General features: G+C 41.7%; 1 long non-coding RNA gene across 2 annotated transcripts in view; it reads left to right on the top strand.

Annotated features, from left to right (window-relative positions):
* LOC140729470 (uncharacterized) overlaps positions 1-23002 on the top strand; it is a 101631-nt gene that overhangs the window by 65061 nt on the left and 13568 nt on the right. Inside the window, exon 4 of one of the 2 annotated variants that reach the window (XR_012099332.1) lies at positions 13848-14459. The exons of the other annotated variant lie outside the window; for it this stretch is intronic. This is a non-coding gene — a long non-coding RNA (uncharacterized lncRNA). Of the gene's footprint in view, positions 1-13847; positions 14460-23002 lie in introns of those variants that run through there. 2 annotated transcript variants of the gene reach the window in all.

The raw sequence follows: 23002 nt of genomic DNA, 5'->3' as shown, positions 1-23002 counted from the left end.
TCACTCAATCTACATCAGGTCTCACCGATATACAAGAATCCACACCAGGAGCACTGGATTCAATAGATGACCCCAACAGACCCACAGGTGAAGTGTTGCCTCACCTGGAAGGACTGTTTGGGACCCTGAATGGTAGTGAGGGAGGAGGTGTAGCACTTGTTCTGCTTGCAAGGATAAATGCCTGGAGGGAGATCAGTGGGGACTCATACCAAACTGGACAAAGGAGTTACATGCGGGAAGCAGTAAGCGGTGGGGGAGGGAAAGATGTGATTGATGGTGTGACCCAAAAGTGTGTACAGTACTGTTCTGTTCCTTTTTTCTGGATTCCAGATTTAAGGGTCAGGAACAGGAGCTAGAGCTCATCATTGTTGCTTGCTCTGAAACCTGGACATTGCAATCCAAAAGTACAGTAGTGAAATACCTTCTCGAGGACAATTAAGCATGGACAGTACTAGCTGGCTTGCCAGTGATACCTAGATCCCTGCAAGCGAAGGAAGGATACCTTTTGTATTAGTTCAGTAAATCTGTCCCATCTATTCGAAGGGAATCACACTGGGAGTTGCTTTCTCAGGGCACTGGAATTGGATTGTCTTGAGATTGGGTGAACATGTAAGAGTTACTTGTCTAGGTTTTCCCAAGGGCTGTGTAACATCATCAACACAGACCGATCGCTTTACCTCATTCATTTTGATAATGCACTTTTAAGGTTTCCACAGACTAATGCAAAAAACATTTAGAAGCTAAATACAGCCATCAGTTGTACTTAACCGAGACAGAGCAAAGCAAATTTCAACTTATGAACCTTCAATATTAATAAAAAAGAAATGTTTTATTTTTTTCAACACCTTATATCTTTCAGTCACAAATGACTAGATTTTATCATTTTGCATGAAGACAGAACAGTATCCAGAACACTGGAATATTTGAAGCTCCATCACAACTCTCTCGCTCTGCTTTAAAAGGTCATTCAAAGGTCAGCAGCAATGTAATCTCCAGTACAACCTGGAGTCAGCTTTGAGTTGGGGCCACTTGTCTGTAGTGACTAGAGACATCTTATAGGAATGAAAATCCTTATGACCTGTTAGATAAGATGAACAAATATCTTGATGAGAAAAAAGGATTGCATCTAATTTTGCTTTGTTAGATCAGGGCTGCAGTAAGTGTGAACAGCAAAGAGATTGCTGCAGAAGTACTGCAAAATGGCTACAATCCAATATGAGACAGCACTCTGATGCATTGCATCCAGAAACTATCACCAAATGTTAAACCTGTGTGATTTTGTTTTCACAGAATTTGATTCATCATAGCTCCTGACACTGTGCAGGATTCAGCAAAGCTTTAAAGTAGCTGAGCAACTGAATAGCCAGTCTCCGTTTGGAATATTGTGTTCAGCCCTGGCAGACGCACTGCAATGAGGATGTGGTACCTTTAGAGAGAGTGCAGAAATGATCAACCAGGATGTTGCTTGGAATGGAGGGCTTTAAAGATTCAAAGAACATTTATTATTAAAGTACATATGCAGGATACAACCCTGAGATTCCTCTTCCCACAGAAGTTCCACAGAACCAACCAATTCTAAGAAAAACATCAAGCATCAAACACACCCTCTCATCTCCCCCCCCCCCCATGTGCAAAAAAAACACAGCGGCAACAAAAAAACAATCAAAAGCACAAAATATAAAACACCAAAGGCATATTTCAATACAGTTTTCTTGGATAGGCTCGGTTTATTCTCACTGGAATTTGGTAGGCTGAGGGGTAACCTTATAGAGGTTAATAAAATTAGGGTCGATAGTCAGAGTCTTTTTCCTCGGGTGGGGGAATCATAAACTTTAGGGCAGGCACTTAAAGTCAGAAGGGAGAAATTTAAAGGAGATCTGAAGGGCAATTTTTGCCACAGATGCGACCAGCATAGGAAATGGCAGAGGCAGATAAAATTCCAATATTTGAAAAGCATTTGGGAAGATAATTGAACAGTAAAGTTATAGAGGAATAGGTGCTATTGCAGGCTAATGAAATTAGGCTTCACGGTCAGCATGGATGAGTTGGGCTGAAGGGCCTGTTATACAATTCCATGACTCTATAAACACTCCCTCATTGCAACCAGGCAGCAGCGACACATTATGCAGTGTCATGGAGGAGAGGGAGGCTTCAACAGAGCAGGAGACAACTACATCCAGGTCATGGTCAGTGAGATACATGCCATCAGCGAGATGGTGAGTTTGAACAAAAATGCAGATGGAAAACAAACTACAGATGCTCAAACCTGAAACAAAAGCAGAAATACCAAAAGAATTCAATGAGTCAACCAACGCCTAAGGACAGAGAAGCAGTGTTTGCTCTGCCTGGCCTGCTGAGTTCCTCCAACATTTTGTGTGTGAAGCAGTGTTAGTGTTTCAGGGAAATGGAGAAATAAAAAAAAGATAGGCGTGTTTTAAATGGCTGAGAGAGGTGGGCTGGGGGAAGGACAAAAGGGATATTTGTTGTACAGAGAAGATGCAGATTCTGTAGGTGACACAGTGTTTTCAGATCCCTCTGTTAATAGGTAAACGAGGATGCCAGTGAGCAAATAAATAAAAAAGAATGCGCTGGAACAGTGAGAGAAGACATCAACTGCTAGAAATGTGAAATGAAAGAATGATAGGATTACCTATCAGATTAAACAGTGTCTGTGGAGAGAAAATTATGTTAAGGTTGATGTTACATCAGAAGTGGCTGGTTCTGACACAAAGAGAAAAAGCTGGTTCTGTGAAGTTATTGAATTCAGTGTTGAGTCCCAAGGGCTGTGAAGTGCCCAGACAAGAGATGACATAATGTTCATTGGAACAGAGTAAGAGACTGAAAACAGAACTCAGTAAGTGAACAGGATGGAAAGTTAAAGTAACACACACAAAATGCTGGAGGAACTCAGCAGGCCAGGCAGCATCTATGGAAAAGAGTAAACAGTCGACGTTTCGTGCTGAGACCTTCCAGCATTTTGGTGTGTGTTACTTTGAATTCCAGTATCTGCAGATTTTGTCTTGTTTGTGATTGGAAAGTTAAAGTCGCAGGTGACTGAAATTTCCAGGCCTTCCCTGCAGACTTAAATGGAGCTGCTCCCTGTATTTTCATACCTCTTTGCCATCCCTCCTTCAGGTATTAATGATACAATTCCAATAATATTGTGTTACCTGGAGAACCTTGGTTGCCACTCGATTGCAGAATTTCTCTTTGTGTGATCTCTCTCTCTCTCTCTCACACACACAGATAGTCCGTATGTCTCTCTGCCTATCTTTGTATCCCTCTTCAAGCTGCCCTGACCAGCAGAGTCCTTTACATGTCCTCATAAGATATGTCACAGTGACCTCCACCAAGAGATGTTTATGTCTGCAGACTGGAGATAGTAACAGGAAACTACTGTACATTAAGGTTCTGAGTTCTGCAAGAGAGGTGCCACTCTTCTGGAGTAACAAAACTTACTAGTTGCTAACATAACAGAAGCAGTGATCCACTCACTGACGTGTCACAATGAGGTAGTGGAATTGCAAAGTAAATTTTTATGTATTACCCCACCACCTAACCCCCTAACTCGATATCAGTATTAAATGCTGATAAGACTGATTGGAATGTGGGAAGAGGCACTTGGCATGCAATGAAGGCTATCATTTTATTTTTTGGCTTTTTCATAGAAGTTTTTCTCGATCAGAGAGTCGCTTATCTCCTGTAGAGATAATGCCTACCTCCTCCATCCATCTGGTGGATATGGATATGGTGCAGGGACATCTCCCTGATCACTGCCATCTCCACTCCTGCTGTTCTGGCCACCTCCCAGCCTTTGCCACAGGGCCCTCAGGTTCTGCATCTGCACAATCCTCTCCCACCCGCTGTCAGAGCATTCTGACAAGCAGCATCACTGTCCGGTATGGGCGGGGTGGCGGGGGGCTACAGCACAGGGCCAAAAGTAGTGACAGAAAGTTGTAAAGTTAGTCAGCTTCATCTTGGGTACAACCCTCCATTGTACCCAAGATATCTTCAAGGAGTGGTGCCTCAGAAAGGCAGTGTCCATTATTAAGGATCCCAATCACTCAGGGCATGCCTTTTTCTCACTGTTACCATCAGTGAGGAGGTACAGAAGCCTGAAGGCACACACTCGACAATTCAGGAACAGCTTCTTCCCCTCTGCCATCCGATTCCTAAATGGACATTGAAACCATAAATATAACTTCACTTACTTTGGTATTATTTCTTTTTTGCACTATTTTTAATCTAACTTCAATATACATACATATATATATATACTCACTGCAATTGAGTTACTTATTTGTTTTCTCATTCTGTATTATCATGTATAACATCAGAATCAGGTTTATTATCATTGGCTTATGTTGGGAAATCTGTTAGCAGCAGCAGTTCAATGCAATACATGATAATATAGAAAGAAACCAATAAGTAACCAATTACAGTAAATCTATATATGTATATTGAATAGATTAAAATTGGGCAATGACAGAATATATATTTTTTAAAAGGTGAGATGGTGTTCATGTTTCAATGTCCATTTAGAAATCGCATGGCAGAGGGGAAGAAACTGATTCTGATATGGGATTCATGTTCACTTCTCAGAGAGATGGCAATCACTTTGAGCACATTCTCCTTCTGCTCCATAACAACCTACTCAGTGAGGAGTGAGGAACCTACTCAGTGAGGAAGTGAGGAAGCTACTCAGTGAAGAAGTGAGGAATCTACTCAGTGAGGAAGTGAGGAAGCTACTCAGTGAGGAAATGAGGAAGCTACTCAGTGAGGAAGTGAGGAACCTACTCAGTGAGGAAGTGAGGAATCTACTCAGTGAGGAAGTGAGGAATCTACTCAATGAGGAAGTGAGGAAGCTACTCAGTGAGGAAGTGAGGAACCTACTCAGTGAGGAAGTGAGGAATCTACTCAGTGAGGAAATGAGAAATCTACTCATTGAGGAAGTGAGGAACCTACTCAGTGAGGAAGTGAGGAATCTACTCAGAGGAAGTGAGGAATCTACTCAGTGAGGAAGTGAGGAACCTACTCAGTGAGGAAGTGAGGAATCTACTCAGAGGAAGTGAGGAATCTACTCAGTGAGGAAGTGAGGAAGCTACTCAGTGAGGAGTGAGGAACCTACTCAGTGAGGAAGTGAGGAACCTACTCAGTGAGGAAGTGAGGAATCTACTCAGTGAGGAAGTGAGGAAGCTACTCAGTGAGGAAGCGCAAGCATTCTCTGTTGATCCTGATGCTCTGGAGTATTTCTGAGCTAGTGACTGCAGATAATGGCTGCTTGCAGTCAGGAAAAGCCAGGAAGGGTGACACATACCACTGCTTGAAATTCCTCCATGTCTTCAAACCATCTCTTCACCAATGTGTTGTCTGGGTGATCACTTTGACTCGGTGATGAGTAGCAAATTGGGAGTTGAGTTAGAACACTGGTTGTCAATGCCTGGAAGGATCCTGTGAAAAATATTTTGAGGATCAATGTGACGTCATTCTCAAAAGAGACCACTCTAGTCACATGGGCTTGGCTGGAGGTCTTCCTGGATATCTCAGTGATGAGAGGAAAACGTAGGCAGATTTTAGAGGTCCAGCTAAGATCCAACAGTAGACTATTCACCGATGAGTATTTCTGTGCCACCTAGCTGGCCATCCCTGACCCCCTGACCTTGGCTTAATGATGTCATCTGTTATCACTGAACTCACTACTGAGACAATGAGAGAATGATCCTCTTAACAGCTAGATACTAGATGTTGATCGAAGCATTCTTGTGAACTTTGGAAGGTGTTTGAACAAACTTTGTCAATTCTGAGGCTATCCAGTTTTGGTTCCTGAATTTGCCTCTGTACCTATAAATAGCGAGAAAAGCAATAGGCCAACACAGGGTGCTCCTGATTCTGATGGGAGAGAACCACAAGATTCACAGTGCTAATGCTAAACTTTGAGTCTAATTTATGTATGTCTTAATTGCCATAAAAGGACAGAATGCAAGTAATAGTGTGTGTGCAAGTTGCTGGAAAGCTTGCAGCAAGTGAATGCAGATTATGCACGGAGAATGATCCAGTCCGCTTTTGTACCCGAGACATTTTCACCCTGAAATCTTTGCCATCGTGATCCATTCAGGTAAAATCAGGTTCTGGGTGCTGGCTACTTTATGGTTGTGTGCTTCAGTTTCTGAGCATCCGTGGGTTATGCGAATAATTCACTTACTATAAATTCAGTGGCCACTTCATTGTGTACTCCTGTATGCCTGGTTAATGCAAATATCTAGTCAGCCGATCATGTGGCAGCAATTCAATGCATAAGAGTATGCAAACATGGCCCAGAGGGTCAGTGATTGTTCAGACCAAACACCAGACTTGGGAAGAAATGTGATCCAAGTGACTTTGTCCATGGAATAATTGTTGGTGCCAGGCAGGGTGATTTGAGTGTCTCAGAAACTGCTTATGCTCCACAACAGTCTCCATAGTTTACAGAGAGTGGTGCAAAAATAAAAAAAGGCATCCAGTGATCAGCAGTTATGTGGGTAAAAATGCCTTGTTAATGAGAGAAGCTGGAGGACAATGACCAGGTTGATTCAAGGTGACAGTAACACGCATTACAGCAGTGGTGTGCAGAAGAGCATCTCTGAATGCACAACTCATTGAACCTTGGAGTGGATGGGCTACAGCAGCAAAAGATGACGTACGTATACTCAGTGGTACAGGAGGCTTCTAATAAACCCGACACTCACTGTATATTCCATTGAAAAATCCCATGAAATGTTCCAATGTTCAGTTGCTCATGCATAGCTACCCTCCTCTACCAAACGTGTAATGTCAATGGATGGTACCGAACAATTATTAATGTTATCTTGATAAACAAATAAGAAATGTTAAGATTTTTTACCCAAGCAGTGCTTGTGTTCCCAGTGTGAATTTGCAATGTTAATTACACACCCTCCCCAACTGCCAACAAAATAATGACACAATATAACTTTCAAAATGTTTTCATTTGCCATTTTGTTCTTAGTAACTGAGGTGTCTAATACTTTGACTAAAATCCAATATATTTTATGGGACAGGTACCATATGTCGATGTGGCATCAGTTTATATCTTTGGTTTTTAGCACTATGACTAATATTCAGTTTTAACTTTCAGGAGAAACTAAGAAAAATAGCATTGGTGGAAAAAACGATTAATTAGTCAGTTGCAATTTTTGGGTTACACAGATTTCAGAAAGTTTATTAAGCCGAGGGAGTGACTGAATGCCTTTCCTCATAATAATAAGTTAATTAAAACAAACTAAACTTGTTGAATTTACAAGATATCATCTCCTGGTTATTATTTGGTTAATTAAAAAGTAAAGTATTTGGAGAGTGGAAATTCATTTCTTTTTCATGTTCCTATGCGACTTCAGTGGGAACCCTGGCAGTCAGCTACAAATTAGGTAAGTACATCCGTTGTTCCTCCTCCCTCACTACCATTCAGGGCCCTAAACAGTCCTTCCAGGTGAGATGAAACTTCACCTGTGAGTCCGTTGGGATCATCTACTGTATCTGGTGCTCCCAATGTAGCCTCTTTTATATTGGCGAGACCTAAGACAAATTGGGAGACTGCTACACCAAGCAACTACTCTCTGTCTGCCAGAATAAAAACAGGATCTCCCTGTTGCCACCCATTTCAACTCCACTTCCCATTCCCACATGTCAGTCCATGGCCTCCTCTTCTGCGGCAATGAGACCTCAATCAGGCTGGAGGAGCAGCATCTTACATTCCGTCTGGGTAGCCTCCAACCTGATGGCATGAACATCGATTTAGAAAAACATAGAAAACATAGAAAACCTACGGCACAGTACAGGCCCTTCGGCCCAAAAAGTTGTGCCGAACATGTCCCTACCTCAGAAATTACTAGGCTTACCCATAGCCCTCTATTTTACTAAGCTCCATGTACCTATCTAAGAGCCTCTTATAAGACCCTATCGTATCCACCTCCACCACAGTTGCCGGCAGCTCATTCCACGCACTCACCACTCTCTGAGTAAAAAACTTACCCCTGACATCTCCCCAGCACCTTAAACCTGTGTCCTCTTGGGGCAACCATTTCAGCTCTGGGAAAAAGCCTCGACTATCCACATGATCAATACCTCTCATCATCTTATACACCTCTATCAGGTCACCTCTCATCCCCCTTCGCTTCAAGGAGAAAAGGCCGAGTTCGCTCAACATATTCTCATAAGGCATGCTGCCCAATCCAGGCAACATCCTTGTAAATCTCCTCTGCACCCTTTCTATGGCTTCCACATCCTTCCTGTAGTGAGGCAACCAGAACTGAGCACAGTACTCCAAGTGGGGTTTGACCAGGGTCCTATATAGCTGCAACATTACCTCCCGGCTCCTAAATTCATTTCCACAACTGATGAAGGCTGGTGTTCCCATACCAGGCCATAATGCAGCCAGTCAGCACAGTTTCCACCACACATTATAGAAGTTTGCCAACATTTTTAATTACGTGTCAAATCTCCGCAGATTCCTGAGGAAGTAGAGGCACTGTCGTGCTTTCTTTGCAATTATATTTATATGATGGGTCCAGGACAGATCTTCTGAGAAAGTGAGCCAGGAATTTAAAGTTACTAACCCTCTCCACCTCCGATCCTCCGATGAGGACTGGCTCATGGACCTCTGATTTCCCTCTCCTGAAGTCTACAATCAGTTCCTTGGCCTTATTGACGTTGAATAAGAAATTGTTGTTATTACACCACTCAGCCAAATTTTCACTCCCTCCTGTATGCTGACTCATCACTGCCTTTGATACAGGCTGCAACAGTGGTGTCATCAGCAAACTTGTATATAGTGTTGGAGTTGTACTTAGCTGCACAGTCATTGGTGTAAAGCGAGTAGAGCAGGGGACTAAGCACACATCACTGTAGAGCTACTGTGCTGATGGAGATTGTGGAGGAGATGTTTTTACCAATCCAAACTGACTGGGGTCTACAAGTGAGGAAAGCAAAGATCCAGTTGCACAAGGGGTTATTGAGGCCCAGGTCTTAGAGTGTACTGATTAGCTTTGAGGGGATGATGCTATTAAGTGATGAATTTGAAGACATGGTATATTAAAATAAAATGCTGATCTTAAAAATGATGCTATTAAAGTCCTGGAAGGATGCGGACAATTCGGATTAGTGGGATGAAGGACCCGTTTCTGTTCTGTATGTCTCTGTGAGTCGATTTCCTCACCATCATTTACAGATTAACATGTCAATCTTTCCTCTTTGTGCACATGGCTATGCTGTTGCTTACAGAGGAGGGTTGGTGGATAACAGTTTCATATATGCCATTGATTAAATTAATTAATTCAAAAAGAAGGCAAAAAAAGGAAAACAAGTGATGCAGTATACATGGGTTCATTGTCCATTCAGAAAACTGATGGCAGAGGGGAAGAAGCTGTTCCTAAAACATTGTGTATGTGTCTTCAGGCTCTTCTAAATCCTGCTTAATGGCAGCAATGAGACGAGGGCATGTCCTGGGTGATGGAAGTCCCTCATGATGGGTGCACTCACTTGGAGGCATCGCCTTCTGAAGATGCCCTCTATGCTGTGCCCACGATGGAGCTGGCTGAACTTGCAGCTTTTTCCAGTCCGGTGAAGTGGCCTCTCCATACCGAACGGTGATGCGGCTCTCCACAGAACATCTGTAGAAATTTGCAAGTGTCTTTGGTGACATAACGAATCAGCTCATGCTCCTCATGAAACTAGCTGTGGCCATGCCTTCTTTGTAATTGCATCAATATCTTGGGCCCAGTATAGATCTTCAGAGGTATTTACACCTCAGAACCTAAACCTGCTCACCCTTTGCACTGCTGATCCCTTGATAAGGACTGGTGTGTGTTCTCTCCTGATATCCAAAACATGCAGATTCATTGGAGAATTGCTGAATTTTACATTTCCTCTAACCATGTGCAATTAGACAATTGGAATTCAGTTAGGGTCAATGTCACTGATAGCACACAGCGCTGAAACTGTTAATCACCAGTCCTCTGTAGGCAACAGTGTAGGCATGTGCTTTAGCATGCACTTTTTAATCATTTAAAAATATTCCTTGATATTTGTTAGTGTAGTAGTCTTGTTTAAAATTATTGAACATTTTACTTTAAAAACACTGCATTGAATCATTAATAAGCTAAATTGGAACATCCTAATTATGTATACAGTGCATTAAATATCTTATGTTATTTAAAATGATTTAACTGGGAATCTAATATTGCTGAATGTAAAAATAACTTTATTTTAAGAACAGCCAGTAAAGATTAGGAAAAAAATATGGAAATTCAGTTGCTGCTGAATGTAATTTTCACTTAGAATTCCCTTGGTCTTTTGCAGACTTGGGTCATTATAGTTTAAGAAACAGAAAATGCTGGAAATACTTGGCAGGTCAGACATTGTCTGTAGAGAGAGACACAGACGCAATGTTTCACAGAATACATTAGAATAGATAAGGGCCTTGCAAATGGAGAGATGCTTCTACTAACGAGCTGGCAAAATCATAGACCACACTCCATTTATTGCCACCAACATAGTACGCCAGGCAGGAGAGCCCAGATGATGCATGAAAATACCTCGCATTCCTATAGTAATCAGACTGTTGAAAAAGCTAGCAGAATCTGACAGAAACCAGGCCAGCAAAACATTTTGGGGTATACAAATGCTTGAAAAGCATTCTTTAAAAGCAAATATTTCTGCATCTCTAAATCCTTATGGTGCAATTTTGTATCTGACTGTCTTTTATCCTTTAACTTGCTCCCCTTTCTTTGCATTGCTTGCTACAACGATATAACAATAAGATGCAGCATCGAGCCACGTCGAGTTTGATGAACAAAGACAGCAACACCCTCGGTGACAACTTCAGATGTTTGAGCTCAGACTATGTTGGGTCTCCTTAAAGAAAAGGCTGGCTATGAAAAAAATAGATTGCATCTGTCATCGCTGCTCTGAAGCATTGTAACTTTTTGTGCTGATGCCAAGTTAGACTCTCTACATAAAAATTCAGGAAATTAAAATCCCACCTGAAATGACGATAGGGTAATTTAGAAACACAGAATCATTAAAGGGCTACGGTGCAGAAGGAGGCCATTTGGCCTATCATGTTCATACCAGCTTTCTACCAGACTGGTTCTCTAGTTCCATCTGTTGTAACATGAACGAAGTCACCAGAGAGACAGTGAAGCTAGTGAATATAGAAGTGCTTTATTCAACAAAAATGAGCAACAGACATTATAATGAGAGACTCTTGGAGGAAGAGGCCCCCTGACCCAATATTACATGACATTTTATACACTAAAGATCAAAGGACAATTCTATAGTTACAATAGATCTACAATGCTTCCTTTGAACTACATATAATTTTCACACACCTTTTTAGCACCCACACTCCAGACACCCAAATGAATATTAATCAGCATTTTCTGGATTGCAATCAACTCCAGTCTACAATTCCAGGAAAGCTATTGTTCAGGGTAGAATTTTAAATTCAATCAGCAATCCACATTTATGTCTGAAGATTGGTTGCTGGTGAAATTAATATTTACTAAATAACCAACTCCAGAATACCCCCTAACACCATCCACCCACTGGCACTTTCAATGTAGCCTTGACGTTTTCTTTATCATTCATTTGTTCTATTCCCTCCTGGAACTTACCCCTACCATTTGAAGGCAGTACATTCCAGATTCCAAACTACATTCCATTATATTAAAAAAATCTTTGCCTCATATTACTCTTAACTCTCTTCCCCTTATTTTGTCCTTATGTCCTCTAGTCTTCGATTGTCTGCCAAGGGAAACAGCCTACAAGTGATCACTCTAATGTTGTACTGGTCTTATCCACTTAAACCAGATATAGTTAGCTGTAGCATGAAGGATGTGGACAGACCCTCCATTCCTTGTCGCTCATCCAGTAAATGGAGCACTTACGGTAATACTTATTGTTTGCATCTGAATAATGACAATATGGGAGTCAAAGGAAGGAATCATTCAGTCCTTTGTTTCATCTGTGACCTACTATGTCTTTAGTATACATCAAAAGTAGCTGAATTAGGCATCCATCTTTAAGGACTCTCACCATCTGGACAAACCCAGATTCTGGTGCTGAAAGTAGAGAGATCTTGGGCTACATGTACATACTGTAAATTTCTGAAAGTGGCACCACAGGTAGACAGGGTGGTGAAGGGGGCATTTGCTTTCATTGACTGGGGAACTGAGTACAAGAGCTGGGATGTCATTTTGCAGCTGTACAAGGTGCTAGTGAGATTGCTCCTGGAATACTGTGTGCATTCTGCTTGCTTAGCTATGGGAAGGATGGGTTTAAGCTGGAAAAGGTGTAGAAAAGATCAGCACTACCCTCAACCATGTCTCTTCCATTTCATGCACATCTGCACTCACCCCATCCTCCCACTACCCTACCAAGGATAGGGTTCCTCTTGTCTTCACCTACCACCCCACCAGCATCCGTGTCCAGCACATAATTCTCTGCAACTTCCACCATCTCCAATGGTATCCCTCCACCAAGCACATTTTGCCCTCCCCCCTACTTTCTGCCTTCCACAGGGATCACTCCCTATGTGCTCCCTTGTCCATTCATCCCTCCCACCTGGTACTTATCCTTGCAAGCAGAACAAGTGCTTAACCTGTCCCTACACCTCCTCCCTCACTACCACTCAGGGCCCCAAACAATCGTTCCAGGTGAGATTCCTAAGCTGCATCCAGTGGGATCTTCCAGTGGCCACCCATTTTAATTCCACTTCCCATCCCATTCCGATATGTCTATATCCTATCTTACACTGTCGTGATGAGGCCACACTCAGGTTGGAGGAACAACACCTTATAATCTCTCTGGGTAGCCTCTAACCTGATGGCATGAACATCAATTTCTCAGCTACCAGTAATGCCCCCCTCCCTTGCCTTCACCATTCCCCATCCCCTTTCCCCTCTCTCTTTCTCCTTGCTCACCCATTGCCTCCCTCTGGTGTTCCTCCCCCCCTTTTCTTTCTTTCATGGCCTTCTGTGCTCTACTATCAGACTTCCCCTTCTCGAGCCCTGTATCTCTTTCACCAATCAACTTCCCAGCTCTTTACTGCGTCCTTCCCCATTCCAGTTTCACTTATCATCTTATGTTTCTCTCACCCCTCTCCCCACCTTTTAAATCTACTCCTCAACTATTTTTCGTCAGTCCTGCTGAAGAGTCTCAGCCCGAAACGTCTTTTCCATAGATGCTGCCTGGCCAGCTGAGTTCCTCCAGTATTTTGTGTGCATTGCTGAGATTTATGAGGATGTTAACAGGACTGCAAGGCTTCAGTTATAAGGAGAGGCTGTAAAGACTGGATTTGTTTTCCCTGAGCAGAAGTAGCTGAGAGATGACCTACAGAGGAAAATAAGATCACAAATAAGGCAGTGGTCTGTCACTTTCCCCAAGGCAGGGAAGTCTACAACTAGAGGGCATTGGTTTAAGAAGAGAGGAGAAAGATTTAAAGGGGACCTAAGGTTTTCCACACAGAAGGTGGTCGACGGAAGGGCTTGTTTCCATGCTGCATGAATCTGACGTTGAGGTGCTCCAATAGAAGCACTTGACCTCTGCCCTTCCTCCTAATGGACATTAATATGACACGAAGTTCTCTCACATTTAACATGAGAATGCACTGCTGTTACTTGATTGCATAAAGAAATTAACAATGAAATTAGGTACCTCCGAAACCAAACTGGAAATGTTTCATTTTCAGGACCCTTCATTAGAACCTGCAAAGACAGAAAACAAGTTAATAACAGAGGAAGGCTGGTTAGAACAAAGGGAAAAACTAACTTATTCTCTCTTTTCAACACACACAGGTCTCGGCCTGAAATGTCGACTGTACCCTTTTCCATCGATGCTGCCTGGCCTGCTGAGTTCCTCCAGCATTTTGTGTGTGTTGCTTGGATTTCTCTTGTTTGTTTTCTCTTTTCCTAGTTCTGATGATGGATCCTAGACCTGAAAAACTGGTTCTCTTCCCAAAGATGCTGCCTGGCCCGTTGACATTTTTAATTCTGAACTTCCATCATTTGAAGTTGTTCTTGGTTTCATTTACTGGAAATATACTGCTCAATTTTGTCATGTTCTATTTCCATACTAGAGGTATAAACATTGGGAAGGAAATTGTAATTGAATGAAGCAAGTGGCTGTGTTTGTGGGAGCTGCTGGCTGCACCCCAGTGTGAGCTTCATCCGAGAGCTCAGTGGTTTCACATAGCATCGAAGACTGAAGCAGATGACTGGCCTTGAAATCTGCATACGGCTGCGTCTCCCTGCTATTTGACCAACTTTCACAATTGGTGCAGTAAGCCGTGCAGAGTTCACTGATATCATGGCACCAAGCCACCTATGGAGCGACATTGAAACGCATCATGCGTGCACAAGGGTCAGTATGTATTGATGTAAGGCAGGTCAGCAGGTTGCAAAGCCATGCTTAGGGCAACCAGAGAAAACTATGTTGTAATTGCCACATTGCAGAATGTTTCGTTTTGCTTTGCTTTATCCAAAAAACTTCATGAAAATATACTTAAATGATGAACAACCCCTCTTATCTCATTACATGCATTATTACTCAATACTTTATGGGGTTATAAAGTGTAGTTAATATAGAACTACAATAGATTAAATTGGCTTAGTATTTTGCTTGAAATTGGTTTCATTACCAGAATATCAGAGGTTAAAGAAGAAAGCATTTGCCTTTTTACAGTGTTTTTAATCATCATGAGGTGCCTCAAAGTTATGCAGGTAATTAGGTTAAGTTTGATCAGCACATGGCACAGCTAGTAAAGCTGTTGCCTCATAGAACCACTGACCCAAGTCCAATCCTGACCCCTGGTGCTGTCTGTATGGAGTTTGCACATTTAGAATCAGAATCAGAATCAGGTCTAATAGGTTTAATATAAATGGCATATGGCATGAACTGTGTTAACTTTGTGGCAGCAGTACAATGTAATGCATGACAATTGTGTGTGTAAATATATATACATATTAGTTAAATTAAATAAGTTGTGCAGAAAATAGGAAATATACAAGTAGTGAGGTAGTGTTCATGGGTTCAAAGTTCATTCAGCAATTGTATGGCAGCAGGGAAGAAGCTGTTCCTGAATCATTGAGTGTGTGTCTTCAGGCTTCTGTACCAATTCCCTGATGGTAGCAATAAGAAGAGGGCATGCCCTAGGGCGATGGGGGTCCTTAATGATGGATGCCACCTTTTTGAGACATTGCTCCCTCAAGATGCCCTAAGGAGACTAATGCCCATGATGGAGCTGGCTAATTTTACAACTCTCTGCAACTTACTTCAACGATGTGCGGTAGCCCCCATACCAGATGGTGACACAGCCAGTTAGAGTGCTCTCCACGGTACATCTGTAGAAATTTTCCATATGACACATTCACTCTGTAACTGCATATTTTTCCTCTGGGTGTTCCAGTTTCTTTCCACACCCTAAGGCTATACTAAAGTAGGTGACTTTGCCATTGTAAATGTCCTTAGTATGCAGGGAGGCAGTAGAATCTGGGGATGAATGAGAACTTCAGTGAAATACAATAGGTTTTGAGTCAATGAGCTTAAGTTGATGTTGGATGGTTGGTGCAGACTCTGTGGACTAAGATTCTGTGTACATGCTGTATTATAAGTGTCTCTAAGTACTTCAGAAGCATTGTCACTGCTGGTATTTAAAGAAGGTAACAGCCGGTAACCATACTGCCGACGTCCATGAACATCACAGAGATGTTGAACTGAAAAACTATTTTGAGCGCTGTTTATTGAAGTGCTGACCAGCCAGTAGTGTTCAGTAATGTCAGTGAATGTTTCAGAGCTACCCAGGAGTGTAGGTTATGCCTCTGTTTATTGCTGCATCTGCTATTCAAAAGGAATAATTATGTCATAGTATTACAGTACACCTTTGATTAAAATGAGCAAATTAACTAATTCTGATGGCAAAGGACAAGACACAGGGGACAATTATTTCATGTACTGCCCATGTTTACAGTTCAGCACACCCATAAAAGGCTAGAACATAAAGTGCAAGATGGAATTCCAAAAGGAAATGGCATGACACTACTTTGCTACAAGACTTGTGACTAGATCCTACACGTCAAACAACTGACAACAGCATGTAGCATTACAGGAACATAAGTAAGTTATCTGGCAATCTGCCCACTGGGAGAGAACTTCACATGCTGCTACCAGTCAGGCGAAACATTGAGAAGCAAGAAAAATAGCAACAAGAGGAAGAGGAAGAGAAAGGAAAGCCTCAAGTGCTTCTCCTCAACATGGTCAGGTTATTCAGGCCCAATACCAATGACCTCCTTTTTCACAAGCTGTACCATGACCTTTTCCTTTCCTCTCTCCATGATCATCCCATTATTTCTTTCTAAAAAGACACAATTAAAACATTTCACAAAGTGCAGATTCTAACTGAGTGTTACAAATGTACTCATTAGTTACTCTCTTGCATCTGTTCAATAAGATTGCAATCAAGCTGTCCAGCTCGCCTGGTTCCGTCCACCATTATGTGGGCACGAGGAAATCTGCAGATGCTGGAAATTCAAGCAACACACACAAAATGCTGTCAGGACAAAGGGTCTCGGCCCGAAACGTCAACAGTGCTTCTTCCTACAGATACTGCCTGGCCTGCTGCATTCCACCAGCATTTTGTGTGTGTTACCATTGTGTGGGAGAGGGTTCCAAGCTTCCACAGCTTTTAGTGAGAAGAAATGTTACTCATCTTTTCCTGAAGCTTACTTAGGAGTCTTTCCTCATAGTCAAATACTTTAGATTTTTCTTTAGATTTGCTAAGTAAATTTTTGTGATATGCAGGTTAAATTACTTCAGACTTAATTTTACTTCAATTAAATGACATTTTGATCTGTTCTTGTTTGTCTAAACTGGATTATCTGCTTTGAAATCCATATGTCAATATTGTTAACCACTAATTTAATCCAGTTTAGTAATTTTATTCTCCATTGTTACCACTAATTGCTGTTAGATGGCTCGGCATCGTGGAATCAAAATGCTAACTGGACTGTGCTTTTCCTTTGCCTTTTTGTTTGCTTTGCAGTGTAGCAAGAATGTCATGCTCACCACTGATCTTCCTGTGTCTGTTATCTAACAATGTGCAAGAACTCAGCAGTCTCCAGAATACTGTTAAAGTAATGTCTGGCCTGCTGTCATGGAAGATTTTCACCATCTTCTTCAGCTTCTTGCTCATCTGGGAAAAGCTCTGGGTCCTTGGTGAAAAGTTGGGAGATGAGGATTAAGAGGGGAAATAGGAGAATTAGACCTCCAACTACCCCTTTGCTGATCTCCAAGCATCTTTAGTGGCTACAATCTTAATAATCTAACATCCCTTAAAGGCAAAACACACATGGATGTCCTTTGTCTCTTCTATTCCTTCTCACTGCATTCTAATTTGCCATCTTCTCCTGAAATAAAGAAAGGAGTGTACAAATTATGATCATGAACGACTAGTCAGCATTGTCTTCAGCTTGGCACATGGGTGAGAGATTTATAGCTAAGTGTATGGATGAATCAAACTACTTGAATGATAAACACAATAAAATCTGCAGATGCTGGCAATCCAAAGCAACACGCACAAAATGCTGGAAGAACTCAGGAGGTCAGGCAGCTTCTATGGAAATGATTAGATAATCGACGTTTTGGGCCGAGGCCCTTTCTCAGGACTGAGAAGGGAGGGGGAAGATGCCTGAATAAAAAGGTGGGGGAGGAGAAAGAGGCTAGCTGGAAGGTGATAGGCAAAGCCAGGTGGGTTGGAAAAGTAAAGGGCTCGTGATGAAGGAATCTGATAAGACAGTAGAGTGGACCATAGGAGAAAGGGAAGCAGGAGGGGGCCCAGGGGAAGTAATAGGCAGGCGAGAAGAAGTAAACCATCAGAGTGGGGAATAGAGGAAGAGTGGGCGAGGAAATTCGATCACAGGATGGAGAAATTGATGTACTTATCATGAGGTCAGAGGGTACCCAGATAGCATACAAGGTGTAGCTCCTCCACTCTTCGGGTGACTTCATCTTGGCACAAGATGATTGAATATCAGTTTGAAGAGGTCAGATACATGAGTGATGAGGAGGAGTAAACTGAGACAATGGTGAGGCTGGAAGTGCAATTTGTCACTCGAAGACTGAATTCATCCAACTTGACAATTCATGTCAAGATAGATAGATACTTTATTGATCCCAAAGGAAATTACAGTGTCACAGAAGCATTACACGTGCACAGAAATACAAGTATTAGAAGAGAAGTAAGAAAGAATAAAAAATGTTACCTCAACCAGTCTAACAAGAGGGGGTCATCACTTCACCAGCTATAGGTTGACTCATTATGGAATCTTATGGCTGAGGGTAAGAATGACCTCCATATCACTCTTTGGAGCAGCAATATCTCAAGTATTATCAATAAATCTCCCATTCAATCCTCAGTAAAGAATACCTCCTGTCCCCTGTGAATACGAAAAGTTCTCTCACTCTGTTCCGGTGTTAAAGACATATTTTGAGCCAATTAAACTTCTCACTGTTAATATCCACTTCTCTGTTGCTAAGAAAAGGGAAACAATGGTTGTCAAGCAGAATTTTGGACTTCAGAAGTTTTGTGATCAAGGTAGGAGGAAGTTGGGAACAGGAATTGAACCTCAGGGAGGGCATTGCTTGATGGGAATGGGGTAGGTATCTCAGATTAGTGTAAATGTGTGCTTTATGGTCAGTACAAACTCATGGTGTTAAAGTGCTCTCTTCCATACTCTGTGTCGATGAGCAGGAGTTTACGAATAGCTATATACAGCTAGATTTTTACAGCCCCTTCCCATACAATTTTGATTGATATTTCTCTGTGTAGATATAACTTATGATACATTCAGAGAAAATGTAAATTTTAAATATGCCAAAATTTTTAAAAGATTCAATTTTGTCTCCCCTTTACAACAAATTACCACTTTTTGTCTGTCCTAAATATTGCCACACTTTAAAAGTAATTCATTACATGTGAACTGGTTCAAAGGGGTTTATGGAATGTAACTGGGTGTTAGTTACTAGTTTCATAATTATTATAATTTTTCTCTGTCCTGATGAAGAGGCTACAGTGTCATTGGAATGTGCTTGAGTAAACATCATAAACAGAGTTAATTCATCCAATTGCTTAATCAGAGTAGGATTTACTTTGAGTTGCATTCTTATTTTCCTGTACAGGTTTTTCTGATTAATCTTGGTTGAATATTTTAATGGTTCCATATGCCACTCCATATTGTCTTGCAGACATGCTGGTGAATGCTTCATGAATTGTGACAAATGACTTGAGTATTATAGTTAGTCTGGCACCCCTGTGCAAAACCTTGTGAGGACGGACTGAGCGATAGAGCGTCTGTTGGGTCAGGTGTTAAACCGAAGTTTAAAGTTTAAAGTACATTTGTTATCAAAGTACATCTACCATTTACAACCTTGAGATTCATCTTCTTGCAGACTGCCACAAAGCAAAGAAACACAATAGAACCCACAAAAATACCCACACAACAAAGACCGTCAAACATCCAATGTGCAAAAAAAGAACAAATAGTGCAAACAATAAAAAAGTAAACAAATAACACACGGAACATGAACTGCAGGGTCCCTAAAAGTGAACCCACAGCCACGGAGCCAGTTCAGTGATGCAAAGGCCCATGCACTGTAATGTCATTGTCTTGAAGAATTGGGGGGCGAGCAAGGGGTGGGCAGGGGTTTCCCTCCTATTAAACTCTCAACCCAAATTCTTCAGTTTACTAAAATATGGCACAGAAATTTGTTTGTGCAATCCAGCACAAAGGCTTTGTGCAAATAGCAGATAGTAATCACTTTACCAGGCTGTGAATTTCTTTGAGTGCATTAATTTCAGTCATTTCATATAGTACTTAGTGTAAGATTTCTCTTACTTGGCGTGCTCTTTTCCGGTGACCTTTCTTGGCCAGGTGGCATTGGCCAGGCCAATGCAATGTCCAAAATCGTTGTTCACTAGGTCAAAGTCAGTCTCACTTTCACCCTCAGAATCAAGGCCCTTGCCATTTGCCTTTGCTGAAGTTTGCCACATGTGGCACATTGTTGCTTCCGGCTCTATTGTAATGCTGGTTTCTTGGTTAATGCTGCTTCAGCTATTCCCACCTGGCAGTGCACACTGGGGTTCCTCAATGTGCAGACACTCAAAGAGGGCACTCAGACAGCTCTGTAGCAACTTCCTTCTGGAAATGTCCATTGTAGAAGGGTAATGTCTCCGATACATCTGCATACTGCACAGGTTCCTCCAAAGCATCTGACTTACAACCCCACCAGTCCTGTCAATGGAGCACGTACCCATTCATTGTTAGCTTTCAATAGCTGAAAGAGTGCTTCTTGTTTTATGGTTATGATTCATTCCATGAGGGTTGCTTCCTGAGTTCAGAGCAGTTCAGTAGTAGCACAAGCAATCCCTTGTGCCTGGAACAGCATTAAAATGATGGCTCTGTTTAAGAATAGATATTAGCCCATTTCATGGTTTACTCTGTGATGGATATTCACTTTATGGGCCCAAGAGGCTTACTGCTGACCTCATCTTTCCAGCACAGCAGCTTGACCTTTCCAAAGGCTCACAGTTGTTTGTGACAAAATTAATGTTCCAACAAATATTCCTTGCGCAGCTTCTTGTTATAAATAAGTATACAGTGAAGTCTTGTAGGCCCAATGTTAAATGGCCTGTATCAAACCAGGGAACTGTTTTCTGCACCACTGTGACTGAGTTCAAGGAAAGTTGCAGACCAGATATTGTCACTTTTTAGTGCTGGTTTAAGATGGCGCTGGTGAAACACAGCAACGCCTTCCAACACCACCCTAATCACAGATCTTTTTGAGACAAGTATCACCACAGCTGAGCTTTTGAACCATCTATATACAACCTGGCATGTTTGTGGTGTGAACTGAAGTCTTGAAGGTGCAGGATGGTTGCGGTGTGGCACGTATGGGGTGAATCGCCACAGCGGGGCTCAAGCCCAAGAGCAAGGATGGCACGGTCATCGCTGGAGTGGGTTTGCAGCCAACTCAAAGTAGCAGATCCAAGGAGAGGCAGAGTCGAGGCCACGGAACCCGGGCCCAAGAGCGAGGAATGTTCGACCAATTTAACTGCTGGGCTAGATGGAAAAGATCAGGGTGTCAGGGCGAGAGGTGAGGGACAGACTAGTGTTCAGCTCGCTGCTCAGCGACGTTTACACTTCTCTGCACAAAACTGAGGAGCTAACCTGCAAGTAATGGACTGACAAAACAGCAGCAATGCTGACTAGCTTCATGGCTGTTAATTCACTTTTGTGAATTTTAGTTCTGATTGCTATTTGCTAACTTTTTACTGTTGTCACAATTTGCTCTTTTTTTGCACATTGGCGGTTTGATGGTCCTTTTTAACGGGTTTTTTTGAGTTTCTTTGCTTTTTGGCTGCCTGTAAGGAGAAGAATTTTAAAGATATATATAATACACATATTTTGATGATAAATGCACTTTGAACTTTGAACTTATCACATCAAACAAGGTCACAGGTATAGTTGACCAATTAATAGCTGGGATATTTGTGTACTCAGAGAGACAACCCTCACAGCATTAATTATGTGTGTCTTGGATCTCTATCTACAGAAGCTCTTAGACCATCTATGTGAATTATTTCATCCTAGCAAAGGTATCTGAGAAACAACACGTGCAGATAATGTCAACTGGAAGCGAACAGTATAAATGCTGGAAAACATTGGGGATTGTTCGGAATGACAAACAGAATGACAGAAAGATGGGATGACAGAAAGAAAAGCTAGAATTTGGTTTCATTAATAGAATACTCATTCAGCTGATAATCATTGGTATGTTATTTTAGTTTGTAAGAATTGTACCTGTGTTTGGAAATCCTTTGTAGTTTATAAATCCCTTGTAGTTCGGAAGTGTTTTATAATCAGAAACCTTGGGTGAGTTTTAAACGTGTGTTAAGAACTATTTGTTCAAATTTAAATACAAGGGGTGACTGATAAGTTCGTGGCCTAAGGTAGACAGAGATGAGTTATTAACTTCAAACTTTCCGCATAATCACTCAAAGAGTTGAATTGCATGTGCATGTAACGAGAGCTGTATAACTCAACTCCTTCTACCTTTTGCCACAAACTTTTCAATTGCCCATCTGTGGACACATTCTGGAGGTCCAAGATCCGTATGCTGCATGATCGCTGGACTAAATGTGTAAATGTAGGAGGGGACTATGTTGAAAATAAATGTGCTTGGTTTTCTATAATTGACTCCTTCTACCCTAGATCACGAACTTATCAATTACTGCTCATATGTATCCTTAAAAATAAAATAAACCGTCACACACACAAAATGCTGGAGGAACTCAGCAGGTCAGGCAGCATCTATGGAAAAGAATAAACAGTCGACACACTGGGCCAAGAGCCTTCTTCAGGATGGGAAAGGAAGTGAGAAGATGCCAGAATGAAAAGGTGGGGGAGGAAAGGAGAATAATTAGAAGGTGGTAGGTGAAGCTTTTAGTCCTGAAGAACAGTCTCACCCTGAAGTGTTGACCGCTTATTCTTTTCCATAGATGCTCTTCCAGCATTTTGAGTGTGTTGCTTTGGATCTCCAGCATCTGCAGAATTTCTCCGGTTGAGAAAATAAACTGTGTTTAAACTACTTTGTTAGTTGGAAGTATCTCTTAGGGAGAGGAAACTCACCGTTCAACTAGCCAGTATTAGTAGCTAGACCTCAATGCAGAGACTAGACAGGGAAGCAAGCCATTCTCTGAAGGGTAGGCTAATACAGTTTAACCTCCCTATAGTGTGGGTACCTATAGATTCTTATGTCAGATAGGACTTAAGAATCTCCTTTTGAGTTTAGAGACTAGTGAATTCATTGTGAATTCACTAATGAATTGAGTTTAGTGAATTCATTAGCATCACAATTTTAGAGTTTTTGAAACTGCATTAGGGAATTTTCCAACACT

This window comes from Hemitrygon akajei, chromosome 6 (genome assembly GCF_048418815.1).
Source record: "Hemitrygon akajei chromosome 6, sHemAka1.3, whole genome shotgun sequence".
NCBI classification, from domain to species: Eukaryota; Metazoa; Chordata; class Chondrichthyes; order Myliobatiformes; family Dasyatidae; genus Hemitrygon; species Hemitrygon akajei.
This window is presented reverse-complemented; position numbering and strand designations above follow the sequence as displayed.